Source organism: Nannobrachium achirus, assembly GCF_963921795.1.
Source record: "Nannobrachium achirus genome assembly, chromosome: 13".
In the NCBI taxonomy this organism is placed as follows: Eukaryota; Metazoa; Chordata; class Actinopteri; order Myctophiformes; family Myctophidae; genus Nannobrachium; species Nannobrachium achirus.
Window position 1 is genome coordinate 4,968,665 of NC_137833.1, and position 15,484 is coordinate 4,984,148.

General features: G+C 41.4%; 1 protein-coding gene across 1 annotated transcript in view; it reads right to left on the reverse strand.

Annotated features, from left to right (window-relative positions):
- Positions 1 to 15,484, reverse strand: part of tjap1 (tight junction associated protein 1 (peripheral)) — a 63,281-nt gene that overhangs the window by 41,638 nt on the left and 6,159 nt on the right. Inside the window, exons 2-3 of the mRNA XM_080740083.1 lie at positions 1,621 to 1,726; positions 203 to 255 (exon numbers count right to left, since the gene is read on the reverse strand). The gene's annotated coding sequence lies outside the window, so the exon portion shown is untranslated. The remainder of the gene's footprint in view (positions 1 to 202; positions 256 to 1,620; positions 1,727 to 15,484) is intronic.

Sequence of the window (15,484 nt, forward strand, 5' to 3'; positions counted from 1 at the left end):
TGCTTCAGGTGTCACAGCGTCACTCCTAATAATTAATGTGACTCTACTAGTCTACAGAGTAGAGCTTTCATTTAACTCACACATGGAATGGACCCGTTACGGGTCCATTTATACACGCTGCAGAGTTAGACGCGACTAAACTGTTTATATGACAACAACATGCAGTGGCCAATCACAGCTGCTCTTGTTGAGTTGCCCTTACCCAATCAGCAACAAGCTGTTTCGGCGTCGAGCTCATCCACAGCTGGGGAAGATCTGGACGGACAGACAGACAAACAGAGACAGACGGGTTAATGTCAAAGATATTGACTTGACAACAAATAGTCTGATTTCAGCTGATTCATGCAATATGTACCCATATACAAACTAGGCTTGTCACAATACTGGATTTCTAACTTTGATACAATATTTTGAAAAATTTTGACCACGCAACTACAGCGATTTTAGTGCAAAAATGTTTATTTTTATTTAAAGAAAAATACAGAACTTCTTGAGGTAGATGGTAGTGCACTTTTTAAAGGCCTGCCTTTGATTTTTTCACATTCTAAGTACAAATAGGCCTTTAAAATAACTAGGAATAAGCCAAAGTAGGAAGGATACACATACAAGTAACGTTGGTGTAAACCAACGAGAGAGGTAAAAACTGAGTATCGATATTATCGATACTATGGAAAAGTCATGTTGAAAATCGATACTATATTCAAAATCGTTACTTTTCGATAAATCGATATTTTTTACAACACTAATACACAAACACACACACACTTTAGTACGGGACCCTGAAAGCACAGGCACGACTCTGTGGATGCTATTGGTCAGGACCCACGGGAGACAGCGAGGACCCACGGGAGACAGCGAGCACCCATGGGAGACAGCGAGCACCCACGGGAGAATGCGCCAGTCCAACGGTTAAAATGCTTTCTTTATAATAATATGCTTTATAATATACCGATGCGGCCTCCAATCAAAATTGCCGGATGTTTATGAAACCAGACAATTAGTGTCAAAGTACAAAAGTATTGGTATAAAAATGTACTTAATAAAGTATGAATAGTAGAAAGTACTCATTATGCAGAAGGTCTACGTTTTCAAATGTATAAAATGTATACATATATTTTGAAAACAGCAGCATGTACATCCAGTATTTTCAAATGGCCGAAATGTATATAGGGTTGGAGTGGTTAATGTATGTTTTGTAATAATAATCAAAATCTACAAAGAATCTAGAAACTAAAGTTTTCAAATAAATGTAGTGGAGTAAAATATTATCTTTGCAGACAGAATAAATAGTGTGGGGTCTTGTAACCTGTTTAAAGGAGAGTGATTAGACTCTATAATCAGATCACTCTCCTTCAAAGACAAATGAATTAATATTAAATTAAAATGTAAAAAAAAAAAGAAATACATGCTGCGTGCGTGCGTACTTTGTGTGTGTGCGTGTGTGTGTGCGTACTTTGTGTGCGTACTTTGTGTGTGTGTGTGTGTGTGTGCGTGCGTGCGTGCGTGCGTGCGTGCGTGCGTGCGTGCGTGCGTGCGTGCGTGCGTGCGTGCGTGCGTGTGTGCGTGCGTGCGTGTGTGCGTGCGGTGCATAGCAGAGTGAAGTCCACCCAGAACCCTCACCTCTTGGGCCAAGGCACTAGTAGGTTGTGGGTTCATCGCCCTCTCCTTGTCTTCAACACTCAATCCAGCGTCTCTCTTCCTCTCCTCCTCCTCTCCCTCGGTTCGCCTGAAAGAGAGGCAAAACAGGACATTAATCACCTGACGCACGCAAACACACGCACGCACACATGCACCCACACACACACTGTGGAGTCACTTAACAACAAAGAGGAACAGAACAGAAACCCAACACGAGTGGAACATGTTCTTAATATGGTTGAGCGGAGTCCCTCAGGGTTCTATTCTAGTATCTTTTCAGTTTACTTAAAGAGGTGGTGCCATAGTTTTGTACTTTTTCTGTTTTTCATGTGTCTAGGTGGTTGAAAGTACTTAATTAGACCCCCTGGTGTGTTTTTTTTGAGAAATGATGTATTCTCTTAGTATTTGTTTGTTTTCTCTTGGAGGCTGCCACCTTGTTAGTCCCCCCAGGAATCCGCGATTCCGCGATCACAGAATTTATCGCGGAATTCGCGACCACCCGCGGATTTCTCTTTTCTTTTCTGACGTCCACGGAATAACGGTCGCGAGTGGCAGCAGAGCGGCGGGAGTAGTCATTACTACTATTATAAAACGATGTGTACATGGTCTGGCCAGTGGCCACCTCATACAGAGCCTGGGGGAATAGCTTAGCCTCCCTCCTGCTAGTTGCACTGACGCTGGATGGTCCCACTGTCTCCACATTCCTGACAGAAACTGTGTCCTGACCTGAACTATAGTTCCTCTCTATGCCTGGCAATAACAATGCTAATGCAGAAGAGAATAAATAAATATTACACCCATACTAGGTAGTAGGTAGGCTATCCTCTAAAATGTGGTTACTATGGGCATGGTTTGGATGACAATATAGTCTTTGCAACAGAAAGTAATTATTAAAAACAATAACAATTAAAAGAAATAATAGATTTAATCAGATTTTTATTCTCAAAAATGATTATTCGAATATTTTATTATTCTAACCACTAATTACAATTAATTGTAGCTATTTCATGAAGGGTTTTACTTGATTATTAGAACTATATCATTTTTAGCTTGATAACTGGTAATTTTAGGTTGATTTTTAATGTCCGCGGAATCAAGAATTGTTCTCCACAGAATTCCGCAGAATCAGGATTGTTCTCCGCGGAATCAAGACATTTTCTCCGCGGATTCCTGGGGGGACTAAAGTGTCAGTTAAAAAACACAGATACTAAGTATGTCACAGTATCAACTCCTCCCCAATTACCATTCACCCAACACTGTGAGGTGTGGCTATATCAGCTGGGTCACCACCCACGAAGGCATCCTTGCATACTTAATGAACTGGGGGTGTGGCCAAATAAAACCCCAATTTTAACTCTTTCTGTATACTTTTTTGGAAAAAATCTTCCTCCTAGTATAATCATAATACCTGATAATCATGTTTTAGAGGGGGGGGGGGGGGAATCATGGCACCACCTCTTTAAGTACTGTACACACGGTACACTTTTAAGTTATTTGTACTTTACTTGAGTAATTCCAATTTCCAATACTTTTACTTTTACTCCACTACATTTATTTAAAAACTTTAGTTAATAGTTACTCAGAGATTTTGTAGATTGTAGATGTAGATTTTTATTATTATTACAAAACATACATTAACCACTTCAGCCGTATATACATTTTGGCCATTTGAAAATAGCCGATCTACAATCTCACAATGTGTCGCATCGCGACACATTGTGAGCTATTTGCTATTGTGAGCTATTCAAATTTTGCTTCTGGGTGGTCCCTGGAACTAGATATTTTGAGATGGGGGTCCGTGGCCAAATAAATATCATTTTGGGGGTCCTTCACATGAAAAGGTTTGAGAACCACTGACATAGTAGTCTCTCAAGAACAGACTAACTGAGCTCCAGTTAAGTGAAAAGGACCTTTTCTTTGACGATGGCTGGCCAGATTGCTGACATAGAAACATTGTTTTTTCCAAAAATCTTAGAAGGATTCAAAAGACACTTATAGAATTGCGTCAAAATTCTAATTTTCACGATTTTTCAAAAATAGCAGATCTACAAGCTCGCAGCGCGGCACTCGGTGCCGCGCTGTGAGCTTGTATATCTGCTATATTTTTATATTTAAAGCATAAAATATTGCGTCATGTGTTCAGGCCTAAATGGGTTAAGTAAAGAATGTAAGTACTTTTTACACCACTGTTGATGGGCGGTGCCACCTTGGTCAGGTGATGATCAATTCTCCAGCCAATAAATTGCCTGGAAGTTTATGTAAATGCTTCTGCGATCACGTTTGAGAAACGTAAGCGCAACCCGTTTTTAATTCATATAAATTAAACCATATATATCTCTTAGCAAAATGGCACGCATGCGTGTCCCAATGAAGCCGGTGGATTTGACACATGGCCCAAGTGCGTGCCACCGAAACTGTGGGAGGAATAGCGCAGCAAAAGAACGTTTACATAGGAGACGATGGAAGATGGAAGATAAAGTCTGACAAGTAGTATAGTCCAATGGTTGACACTAAGGCCATGGCTACACGGACCTGGATATTTCTGAAGCTAGACATTTTTTTGTGCTGTTGGGGCTTGCAGCCACACGAAGCTGGATATTTCGGCTGTGAAACTGGATATTTTTTAAACCGGATAAATAAGTGGAGAGATTGAAAAATATCCGATTCACTGGATCCGTGTAGACAGGGAACCAGGATATCTCTGAAGACTTTACTGTGTGTGTGCTTGTTAGTCCTAGATATCTTTGTCGTGTGGACCTAGATATTTTTCTATGTGGGTATCTGAAAAACCGGGATATATGAAATATCCAGCTCCGTGTGGACCTAGATATTTTTCTATGTGGATATCTGAAAAACCGGGATATCTGAAATATCCAGCTCCGTGTAGCCATGGCCTAAGTTCTCAGAGGCATTTGCCCGTCGGGTTAGGGTTAGGGTTAGGGAAAAGAAAAGTGTCCATTATAAGATGATAGGTAAGATTTGAATTACCGCTCAATTTAACACTTGTTTATTTACAGGGCTGTGTGATAAAAATGTCACACCTCAATACCTCCAAATTCAAATACCTATATAACTATGATTGAAATTGAATATGTCTATGGTTTCACAATTGTTATTTTACATTTGTAAGTGTAGCAACATCAAAAACAGACCATTATAGGTATACAGTGCTCTTATTTTATATTCCACAGACCAGACCAGACCAGACAGAGTACGCTGGCCACGTTCAGATGTTTAGACATATATCTTGTGTTGTGTTTATAGACAGTTGTGTCCCCTCTCAAATGAGCACTTGCCCGGTCGGGCAACCTGAAAGCAAACTTCACCTGCCCACAAGTGTTATTTACCTGTTGGGGGCAGGTGGGCAAGCCTTAGGGCCCTATTATGATCCAGGTCTTATGCCTTATGCCTTAACTTCTTTCCCTTTTTTTATTATTTTGTTTTAGTTTTTTAAATATTTCAAATAGCTGATCTGCAAGTTCACAACGTGCAGATGTAGATCAGCATTTGAAGTATTTAAAAATGTTTTTCAAAATAGTGAAAAAAAGGTAAAGAAGTTAAGGCATAAGGCATAAGACCTGGATCATAATAGGGCCCTCAGTGTCAATGCCTGTAGTCTCACTAATGAAAAATGTAATTGATAAAAAAAAAAGTAGAAGACTGTGGTTGTACTGGTCAGCTCCCAGTACAACAGTAGTAGACTGTGGTTGTACTGGTCAGCTCCCAGTGACCAACAGTAAAGATTGTGTGATTAACTGTCAGTTGAGATCATGTGGCATTAAAGGAGTAGTTCACCCCCAAAATGACTTTTTATCTATTGATTACTCATGCCATGGAGACTTGAGTTCAATAATATTTTTTGGTATTTGTCGCATTCCTAAGAATAAAAAACGGGATTATCGTAAATTTACCCCCATTGATTCCGGATGGGGACCCGAATGCATGACCCTGGATGGGGAAACCGTCAGGGTAAGTTTACTATAATATTTTTTTTGTCTTAGGAATGTGACAAAAAACAAAGAATATTATTGTACTCAAGTCTCCATGGCGTGAGTAATCAATAGAAAGAAATCATTTTGGGGGTGAGGGTGAACTACTCCTTTAATGACATAACAGACAGACAGGCAGGTACAAGCAGGATGACATTTAGAAAATGTACACCTCATCTGGAGAGACTTTCTTCTGACAATGACCTTTACCGCAAAAAACAACATTACATGTTGCGAGCGCGCACGCACACACACACACACACACACACACACACACACACACACACACACACACACACACACACACACACACACACACACACACACACACACACACACACACACACACACACACACACACACACACACAAACACACAGAAGTTGGCTGTTCACTAAAAGGTGTGTGTGGGGGCGGTCAGATGTCATACAAAAGGTCATGAATACTCCTAAAGGCGTGATTATGTTGTGTGTATCGTTGTGTGTATCTGTGTAGCCGCCAGGGTCTATGAAGGTCACGGCTCTCAACGCCAGTGCTTTCAAAACCCTTCTAAGACCCTCATCTGAAACACCTCTGAAACACACCTCTGGTGCCAGGGGGGGGGGGGGGGGGGGGGAGGGACACCCCCATAAGAGAAGACTTGAATTATAAATGTTCCATTACTACATGTTAGGGCATTCACGAATAGTGATTTTTAGTATTGGAATTATTCGGCCAAACTGTCAAATATTAAGTAAGCAAGAGGCGAACATTGTGAAAATTGCCGATCACTGCTATTTTCACAATATTAATCTGTGGAACAGAGTCACATTAAATGTAATACCTGCAATTATTTCCAAGTGCTTGTCAGGGTGGGGGTCCCCAGTTGAAATATGATTATTTTGGGGGTCCGGGCCTAAAAAGGTTTGAGAAGCCCTGGTATAGAGCATTAACAAATTCATCCACCAGGGGCATTGACAACTCACAACACAAGATATCTCATTCTTATGACTTCCTATCTCGCCAAGCTTTATAAACTATACAGTATATATTTTCAAAGAGAAAACAATAACATAAAATAAGTGAATATTTGACTGCGGTGAACAACGTTGAATAGTGACTTTGATATTCGAATGTTCGAATATTTGGTGAATGCCCTACTTACTACATGTTTGAGCTGTGCCTGCCGCTCCAACATTTAACCCAGTGTGTGTGTGTCTGTCGTGTCCGTCTGTGTGTATGTCTGTCTGTCTGTCCATAATGTATGAGCACAGCCTTAATTTGCTAAATTCACCCTTTGTCAGCCTTCTGATTGGTCCCTGACTAACCAGCAGGCTCTTTCTACCTGGTCCCGCCCTGGTTCCGCCTTTTTTTTATGTTGAATTTGCTAAAACATAATTTTTGGAGAAATAAAAACATTTAAAAACATGCCCAGTCACTATACTGCACCTGAGAGGCTCCTTTTTACTGAAACCAAGTTTAAAATGAATACACAAAATAACAATTTTAAAAAAAAAATGAATTTCAATAAGCTGACATGGCAACACTGGAGAATCATAAATGGTAAATTGTGCATTTATTTTATAGCTCATTTTATCCAAAGCGCTCTACATAGATCAGGGGTGGGCAACTTTGATGATGGCGAGGGCCACTATATTTCCACCTTCACTCCAGAGGGCCACGTTACATATTGCCAAGTCCTACTTTGTCATTCTGGTATCTCATACAAAAGAAGCAAAAATAGCAGATCTACAAGATCAAAACGCATCGCAGCGCGATGCGTTTTGAGCTTGTAGATCGGCTATTTTTGCTTCTTTTGAATTGGAATCCTGAATAATTCTTTGTTATTTTTTAATTGGAATCCTGAAATGTAACATTTTGATTTCATTTCAAACGCATTTAGTTATATACTCATGTTAACTTTATGAACCTAAATACAAATACATTGGACATAAAAAAAAATACATTTCAATACTAGTAGTCATTAAGCTGCTAATATAGACTGGTGGAATTAAAGCAGGTCATGTTTGGAATTATAACAGCTGAAATCAATAATATATCAGTATTCCGGTATTAACCTGCGGGCCGCAATAAGTGAAGGTGAGGGCCGCATGTGGCCCCCGGGCCGCCAGTTGCCCATGTATGACATAGATCATGCATTCCACATTCACTAGGCCTGTGACGATTCACTTTTTCCCGATTCGATTTCGATTCATAGGCTGACGATTCTATTATATCACGATTTTGCGTTTTCCTGCGATTTGCGATTCGAATCACGATTATTGCAATTTTTCCCCAAGAATTACAGCTTTTTTATATTGAAACATTTTAAAACAATTCTAAACAATATAAAACATTAAAAGTTGAATCGTATACTTCAAATCAATGCAGCCAAATAAAGTCAGTCAATCTTTCTGACATTTATTTCAGCCAAAGTGCCAGTGGTACAACATTACAACAACATGTTCCTGGTCAAGATGCCAGAAAACACAGAACAAAACAGTCATAAAAAAAAAGAAGAAAAAAAAAAGAAATTGCTGTGCTGCAGGCCTACAGCACTGTGCTAGCTTTAGCCATAACATGACATCCTCATGACCTAAAACTGTTCCTTTAGGACCTGTACTTACTCTGACTGAAAGTGGTTATTTCACCATCAGGTTAATTTCGCCTTAAAAAAAAAAAAAAAAAAAAAAAAATTTTTTTTTTATAAATAAATAAAATCGGGAAAATCGATTCTGACCTTTGAAAATCGATTAATTGAATCGCCAGCATTAACATCACGATAATATAGTGAATCGATTTTTTTTGCACAGGCCTAACATTCACCCATTCAGTGATGTTAATAGGTTTTCAAAGTAATGGGTCCCGGGACCCACAGGTGGTCATTCGAATGAGTCCCAGAAAAAAATTATGGGTCCCCATTTTATTTATTTTTTGCATTGTGAGCTTTTAGATCGGCTATTTATTTATTTGCCTCTATCTTATATTATTTTACAATTAGGCTAATGTTTGGACATTTTTGATAGTATAGTTTTAGCTTGTTGATTACTTTGGTGCAATAATGGTCTTTTTTTTTCTTTTCTTGGGGTAATAAAAAGGTAACTTATAAGTACAATTTAAGTTACTTTTACTTTACTGGAGTATTTCCAATTTTCATTACTTTTACTTCTACTCCACTACATCTCAGAGGCAAATATTGTACTTATTCCACTACAATTATTTGAAAACTTTACTAGTTACTTTGAAAAGTATAGCCTACATAACCACTTCAGCCATGGCTATTTTCAAAGGATATTATTTGGTAACATGTGATACAGAATAATTGTGCATAATGAGTACTTTTACTTTTAGTCCTAACGTGTAGCCTATACTTTTACTCAAGTACATTTTGAATTCCGGACTTTAACTTGCAGTAGAAGATACTTTTACTTAAGTAAAACATTTGAGTATACTTCTGTGTATGGAGAGACCACTCGACGTAATACTATGAGAAAGTGGAGCGCTCCGGAGAAAGGCTGTTGTAAATCACAGATAATTAGTTTCTCCGCTTTGAAAATCAGACGTCTTTTTATGACTTAATGAGTTTATGACCCTCTGCCAGCCTCACTGACTGTGCCTCAGAAGAGCAGCCACGGCAGTAGCTTTAGCATGTAGCTAAACGTAGCAGCATCACATCAGAGTGACAGAGAGAGCATGTTCATGCTGCTGCAGTGCAGAGTGCGGTGGCTCCGCTGCATGCAGAAAGAGACAGACAGACGGCAGGCAGTTTCTGGCGAGGATATTAATGAAACGAAATGCTGTTTGCGACACGTTCATTCCGCGGGGACCCTGACCGCGACGCTGTTGTTTTGCCAGTGTAGAGACGTCACGTTTCTGCGCCGTCAGTTGCACACGTTCTGTGGGGGAACCCCTTTTGGTGTATCACCTAACATGCTGTGCCACTATGGTCAGAGAGCGGCCCGGTGCTACGCTAAAACTCAGGCACCCATTGAATTCTGTGACCATCTACGGGCACACAGAATGGCGTCGGTGGACGATAGAACGCACTGTTGTTAGTTCTATCGTCTGTTTTAAGACTTTCTACGCGGATTTCATTTGTGTTAAAGTAGGGTTAAGTAGCATGCCTTCACCCATGAATAATGGTGGCGTCTGTGGACTTTTTAAAATATTTTTTTTTTCGCGACGTGGTAAATTATTTTAACGTGGACTCCAATGGAGGCGATGCGTCCGTGGGACCCCAGGGCAATGACGTGAATGCGTCTCTAGGCAACGTGAATGCGTCAGAGACGCGGGACGCGCACGTAATGACGTCACTGCCCATTCACACACACACACACACATATTCACACACCGATGGCGGAGGAAACCATGCAAGGCAGGCGTCAACCTGCTCATCGGGAGAAATCCGGGGTTTCAGCGTCTTGCTCAAGGACACTTGGTTTGACACCAACTCTGGGGGAGCCCGGGATCGAACCTGCGGTTCAGGTTCCCATCCGGCCACTCTACCCCTGAGCCAACTGCCGGAGACTATGTGGGCAGAGCTTCAAGGAGCCGTGTTGCGGTGTCCGTTTCACTGAGTGCTATCAGGTTACATAGATCTCACCACTCAGGCCTTCATTCAGACCTCATCGGGTTACATGTGACCGAGGTGAGTCATCTGTCTTTAGGCCTGAACTTCCCAGCAGAGAGACAGACAGACAGACAGTCTGACAGACAGACAGACAGACAGACAGACAGACAGACAGACAGAAAAGGAAACATGCAACACATAAAGAGACTTGATGAAGTCACCGCCAAAATAAAACAAAAGCAAAGTCAACAACAAAATTCTGGGTCAAATGACGAACATCTGGATTATGTTAGCTTCAGAAAGTGTCAGTTTTGCAAACTGTATGCAGCTTCAGAAAGTGTCGGATACTGTAGCTTCACATAGCTTCTGTTAACTTGACATGGCTTCAGTTAGCCTTACATAGCTTCAGTTAGCCTTACATAGCTTCAGTTAGCGCGCGCGCACACACACACACACACACACACACACACACACACACACACACACACACACACACACACACACACACACACACACACACACACACACACACACACACACACACACACACACACACACACACACACACACACACACACACACACACACACACACACACACACACACACACACACTCTTATGTCCTTTTAATGGCATTTATGCCTCATTAGATAACATTCAAACACAAACCGACAGACAGGACAGACAGAGAGAGAGTAATCTCTCAAGAAGCTCCGCATCTGATTCAAACTAAAATCAGGAATTCCAAATCGTTCCCAGATTGGAAAGAGCGAGACACAGGAGGACAGACAGACATACAGTATAGGCATACAGACAGACAGACATACAGTATAGGCATACAGACAGACAGACAGACAGACAGACAGACAGACAGACAGACAGACAGACAGACAGACAGACAGACAGACAGACAGACAGACAGACAGACAGACATACAGTATAGGCATACATACATACAGACAGACAGACAGACAGACAGACAGACAGACAGACAGACAGGGCAGAGGAATATAGATGCACAAAGGAGGATCTATTCTACTCATTCCATTCTGCACACAGAACAGCTATTGTGCATGCATGCAATGCATGCATGACTGACTAAAGTCTGACTGTTACATGGCACAAAATACATAATGACCTGTTAATAATAATAATATTAATAATAAAACTAAACCTGTCCTGCCCTCTACTATGTGGTACGATACGATACAAAGCCAAACTGAATATTTGCTTTTGCATATCGATACAGTAGATCATTGCAAATTAAAATCGATTTTTCAAATTCAATTCAGTTACTATATTGTTACGCCCCTAATGCATACCACGCTCTCAGGTATGTGCCTCTAGGAGCTGCAGAGAATGTCACACACACACGCACGCACGCACACACACACACACACACACACACACACACACACACACACACACACACACACACACACACACACACACACACACACACACACACACACACACACACACACACACACACACACACACACACACACACACACACACACACACACACACACACACACACACACACACACAAGTGACTCACCACCACCAAGGTCACTGCTTTCACTTAGAAACCTCGTATCTCCGTATTTCTACTCTTTATAGGAAAGATGACAGGTCAATCCTACTACGTTCTCTATGTGTGTAGACTTCTTGTAAATGAAGTAATGCAAGGTGTTTAACAATAGTTTTACTCTTGAGAACGTAAAATGAAACCACCAAGCTGATAAGGGTCCATTTGGTTACCAACTGTCCATCATTTAGCTGAGGACCACCTGGAACCCTCTCAAGGACCACTGGTGGTCCCCGGACAACTGGTTGAAAACCACTGCTTCATGTTTGTCTGTTTTTTAGGGGGGGGGGCTGCTAGTGACATTAGCAGATATAGAAGCTCACACATTTTCACTTTGTTTTAAGGTTGTAAAAATAAATCGTGAAAACAGTCAAATGTTTTGGATGTACAAGGTTTTCCACCTGACAGGAGAGGAATGTGAGCAATGTAGCCTCACACAACAGAAGCAGTGTTCTGCTGCGGTTCTGATTCACAGTGATTCAGTGTCAACGGTTCTGGTGGGTTTCAGGTGGGTTTCAGGTGGTGCCTCACTAAAATAGTCCTGTCGCTTGTGCAATGTTGTTAACATTTTGGGTGGGATTTGTAAAAGTATACATTTTTGGAAACAAATCAGAAAATGTCCAAAATCCATAAAGGAACTTTTGACAGCTGCTGGAAGTTTGGGTCCCATTCACTTTACTATAAAGGAGAAAAATATTGCCCAAAAAATCTGCTTTAAGTAGCACGTGAGGGGTCTAACTAGGGTTTTTTTCATGATTTTGAATCCATTGCAAGCATTTGCTTCACAAAAAAACATTCCTAAAAATGGCCCCACAAAACTATGGTTTAGCGATTTTTCATTTTCATTCCCCTAAGGATTTTGCAAATGGAATCATGGATTTTCTGAGTTGTTATACTCTGAAGTTTCCGAAAATAAAAATAAAAAAATAATATATATACATATATATGTCACCGGATGTTAGAGAAACAGGACGGCCGAGAAACGGAGCACTCGCGGTGCCGCACGGGGCGGAACAAGCGGTCGCCCACAACAACGTCCTCCAGGCGGAGCCCATCGATTGTCCACGACATTGCAAGCGGCGCGAAGGCCAGCGGACCTTGGTCCTGCTCTTCGCCCCCGAGCGCCGCAGGCGCGAGTGGCCGCGAAGAGCGGGCCAGGGCCGCGCGGCCGGCGGAGCGCCGCGCGAGTTACGAAGCCGTGGTGAATGCAATCGTTATATTTATGCCCAGGCCGTAAGGCCTGGGCAAGCCCAAGATAAACGCTCATAGTAAGCTAATGGCTAAGCTAATGGCTAAGCTAATGGCTAAACACCGCCCAGCTAGGCTAGTAAATAAAGAAAGGGAGTCGCAAACGAGTGACGTCAGCGCCTGCACTAGTGAATGGCTGTCTATGGGCTGTCGTCGCCATCTGGTGGTGATTAGTGTGTGGTGAACGAAACAAGCGCTCTTACAATGAACGTCCTGAGTTACCCAAACATGCTGTAACATATATATATATATATTTATTTTTATTTATTTATTTTTAACAAACTTTCCTTTGTGAACATATCAAACTGCACTAAAAGGCACCTTGTTGTACCCCGTTATAAGGGTAATAATAATAATAATTCTATAGCACCTTTCATGACATGAAATGTAGCTCAAAGCGCTTTACAGAGCAGAAAGTTAAGCACAAGTGCTTAACAAGGAGATAAGATTCTCATTTAGGCCTATGTCACTATTATTGCATCATCGCCTCATTATTTATTGCACAATTGTTTACATGTTGAAAACGGTTTATACACACAGGAAGGACATTGTGTTGCTTTCCGGCAGAAACCTCTTATCTCCAATTCTCCATATTCTAATTTGTTTTGATATTTTATTATTATTATATATATATTTTTTGTAAATGAATGAATACCCTACTTCAGTAGTTTTCAACCAGTGGTCCGGGGACCACCAGTGGTCCTTGAGGGGGTTCCAGGTGATCCCTCCAGCTAAATGATGGAGAATTGGTAACCAAATGGACCCTTGTAGATTTTTAACTCTTGAGAGTGTAGTGCAAAATCCTATCCATTAATAATGAGAACATATTCTAAGTCTTGGGTCTGAGAGGCCGAATGTGATCAAATGGTGGTCCGTGGCTAGAATGCCAAAGAAATAATGGACCTTATATGTAAAAAATTAAAAAAGGTTGAAAATCACTGCCCTACTTGATCATACTACAGCGTCACACAAGAGCATCAAAGGTAGCAGATCAACAAGCTATTTTTGAAGATATTTTTGAGATTGTAGATCTGCTATTTCTAATCCAGTTTTGGACATTTCCACGCAACAGAGACTATTTAAAAACACAAATAGTGAAAATGGCAGAGGTTGTACTGTAGATTTAGTTGCGACCGAAGGTCGCAGTTTAGTATGTGAAACGGCACATCATGTCTCCGTCTGTCTGTCTGGACGTGTACACTTTTATACGGTCTATGGGTTTGCTGCTAAAAAGCAGCCCAGGTGGCTGACATAACGGTCCGGGCACTTAGGCTACAGTGAAGCCTGACAGAGCTTTGTGGGTTCGAGTCCCGTTCGATATGAGCTTGTCTCTCCCCATCTCTCTCTCCCTGTTTCCTGTCTGTCACTATACTGTGCAACTTAAAGCTATACTGTGTAAGTTGCTCAACTAGTGGTCAGTAGCTCTATAGCAAACCGCGGTCGCGGTCGCGTCCGCGTCTTTCGGCCGTTTTTCGCCGCGGACCGGGCCTCACACCCCCGCGTCTGCCTCCACCTCGCCGAGATCTATCTTTAGAGGGGTCCTTGGTTCCTGTGCGTTCAGGCATTCCGGAGAAACGGACTCCTTCACCCGAGTATAGAGACACACGGGCGCCTACAAATATGGCCGCCCTATTGTGATAGCGACCCCACTTCAAGATGCGCTGTGATTGGCCGGCAGTGTATAACCCTCGCTGTGATTGGCCGGTAGTGTATGATGACGTAATTTTTCCGCGAAAACCGGGCCCCGGTCAGGATCATAGAAAACATATAAAGAGAAGGCTTTAGAAGCTGAAAATAACGGAGTGGGTGTTCTAAAACTTTAGCGATTTAACAGTTAGGACAATTTTAAGATTTGTTTTATAAAAAAAGTTACATGGTATAACTTTAAGCTAAAAAAAAAAGCCCCCCAAAACCGTTTCTTTTTTTAAGCCAGAAAGACAGAACCGGTGTCGAAAACAAATCTCTAATCGCTACTATTTATATGACAATTAATAGTCAGGTAAAATGCCAGATGGTTAACAAATTCTCATTCACCTCGCCTGTGGCCTCTTAGGCCTGTTACAATTATTACATTTATTTTTTTGTCATAATCGTGACAATCGTTTCCATGTTGAAAAATGTGTGACAATTAATCGTCATGTAAAATGTCATAATCGTGACAGCCCTAATCACCTGGCCTGCCCTATGGTATTCAAACCAGACAACCTTCAACCTACAAGGCGCCTGCAGCAGTTAAAGACTAACTATATTAATGGCCTTTTAATGACCGGGGCAAAGGTAGACCTTTATTCACCCTACAAGCCCCTGAACTAAGTATATAGGGTTCAAGAGGTTAAGGGTCATCTCAGGGACACTTGGACACACACGTTCATACACCGATGGTGGAGGAAACCATGCAAGGCACCAACCTGCTCACCAGGAGCAACTATAGGGGTTCAGAGTCTTGCTCAAGGACACTTCGACAATAACT